Here is a 2,791-nt window from a genome sequence, read left to right as displayed (position 1 = left end):
ATTTTAATTTATTTTTTCTCAGTAAATAGATATTGTATCAATTGGCTTCTTTGACATGATGTTATATAGGTCAACAATTCAACTCAACTATATCTTATTTTTGTCACAATCCAAAAAAGGGAAACTCGTGGTACACTATGTCCAAGGTATTATTTTTCAACTTCTGCTTGCTGTTATAATTTTTATTTAAATTAAATAATTCATGATATTAAACAGCCTTTGTGATATGGAACACTTGACTAAAACCATGATTCCCAAAGGTCATCTTGTTCCAAGCACATTGGCATTTATTCTTATTTAACTGCAGTGATTTGACTTAGCATAATGTTGATCTGATTCAATTTTTAAAAAATTACTAGCTTCAGGCGTACAAAACAATATAGATTAGATATTTCCACACCTCACAAAGTGATAACCGCAACAAGTATACTACCCATCTGACACTGTACAAAGCTGTTAAAATGCCGTTGATTATATTCCCTATGCTATACATTATTCTGTGATGATAAATATACCATTTGATGTATTTGATAAATATAAATATATTTGATATATATATATATATATATATTTAATTATAGTTGACACTCAAAATTATTTTATAGTAGTTTCAGATGTATAGCCTAGAGATTAGGCATTTATATAATTTATGAAGTGATACCCCTGATAAGTCTAGTACCCATCTGACAGTATACGTAGCTTTCACAATATTATTGACTATATTTCCCACACTGTATTTCACACCCCCACTACTATTTTGTAACTACCAATTTGTACTTCCTTACCCCTTCACCTTTCTCATCCTTCCCCTCAACTCCCCTCCTATCTAGTAACCACCAGTTTGTTCTCTGTGTCCGTGAATCTGTTTCTGTTTTGTTTGTTTATTTATTCTGTTCTTTAGATTCCACATATAAGTGAGTTCATGTGGTATTTGTCTTTCTCTGTCTGACTTGTTTCACTTAGTATAATATCCATCCATATTGTTGCAAATGGTAAGATTTTATTCTTTTTATGGGAGAGTAATATTAATTGTATGTATGTACCATGATTTCTTTATCCAGTCATCTATTGATTGGTATTTCAGTTGTTTTTATATCTAGACTATTATGAATAATACTGCAGTAAACCTTGGGGTGCATATATCTTTTTGAATTAGTGTTTTGGATTTCATCAGATAAATACCCAGGAGTGGAAATGCTATTCATAAGTAGGTGTATTTTTAATTTTTGTGGAGCCTACATACTATTTCCATAATGGCTGCCCCAATTTGCAATCCCACCAACAGTGCACAAGGGTTCCCTTTTCTCCACATCCTTGCCAAAACTTGTTGTTTGTTTATTTGTTTATTTATTGATAATAGCCATTCGGACAGGTGTGAAGTGATATCTTATTGTGGTATTTATTTACATTTCACTGATGATTAGTGAGTTGTGAATTTTTTTCATATGAATATGCTATTGGCCATCTGTATGTTCTCTTTGGAGAAATATCTATTCAGGTCTTCTGCCCATTTTTTAATTGGATTGTATATTTTCTTTCTTTCTTTCTTTCTTTCTTTCTTTCTTTCTTTCTTTCTTTCTTTCTTTCTTTCTTTCTTTCATTTTGGTGTTGAATTGTGTGAGTTTTTTAAATAAATTTGGCTCTTAACCCCTTATCAGATATATCCTTGTCAAATACCTTCCCCCAGACAGTAGGATGTCTTTTCATTTTATTGATGGTTTTCTTTGCTGTGAAAAAGCTTTGATGTAGTGCCATTTGTTTATTTTTTCTTTTGTTTCTTTTGGCTGAAGAGATATATCAGTGAAAATATTACTAGGAGAATGTCTGAGAATTTAATTCCTATATTTTCTTCTTGGAGTTTTATGGTTTTGGGTCTTACATTTACGTCTTTAATCCATTTTGAGTTTATTCTTTTATATGGAGTAAAAAGGTGATCTAGTTTCATTTTTTTGCATGCATCTGTTCAGGTTTCCCAGTACCATTTATTGAATAGACTGTCTTTAACCCACTGTATATTCTTGATTTTTTTGTCATAGATTAAAAGACCATATAGGCATGTATTTATTTCTGGTCTCTCTGTTCTGTTCCATTGATCTATGTGTCTGTTTTTATGCTAATATCAGGTTGCATGGCCTTGTAGTATAATTTGATATCAAGTAGCATGATACTTCCAGCTTTGTTCTTCTTTCTCAGGATTGCCGTTTAAATTTTAGTATTATTTGTCCTAGTTATATGAAAAATGCCATTGGTATTTTGATAGGGATTGCATTGAATCTGTATATTGTTTTGGGTAGTATGTGTTGGGAGCCATCTCAGAGTACTGAGACTCCAGGTTGACTGCAGGTGGAGAATGACAGGTGGCTAAAGACCCCCAAGTTCTGTGTGCTGAGAAAAAGACTGTAACGCTGCTTGTTAGCTGAACAGCAAAATGGGAACTGCTAAAATCAGTAACCCAACAACGCTTAGCTCACCTCCTGTGACTTGGAAAAGTAGAAGCTCCTAAACCACGACCATCAGACCCTCAGATGTTACTGTCAATGGACTTATGAACTTTGAGATTTCCTACCATGGATTTACGAACTTTTGGGACTTTTCCATCATGGACTTGCTGACAGTTGCTATTTGCCTTAAGTTTCACTTTACTTAAAATATATTGTTAGTTTATGCTGTGTGATCATGTAACCTGTTGCCAAGACATTATCTCACCTCCAAACTCCTAAGTCAGGAACATTGGTTCCTCATTCCCCCAAAACCCCCCTACCAATCCCCTATGCTTAGATAAGATTTATTC

This window comes from Hipposideros armiger, unplaced genomic scaffold (genome assembly GCF_001890085.2).
Source record: "Hipposideros armiger isolate ML-2016 unplaced genomic scaffold, ASM189008v1 scaffold_636, whole genome shotgun sequence".
Lineage (NCBI taxonomy): Eukaryota > Metazoa > Chordata > Mammalia > Chiroptera > Hipposideridae > Hipposideros > Hipposideros armiger.
The sequence above is the reverse complement of the archived record's forward strand: the minus strand, read 5'-3'. Positions refer to the sequence as shown.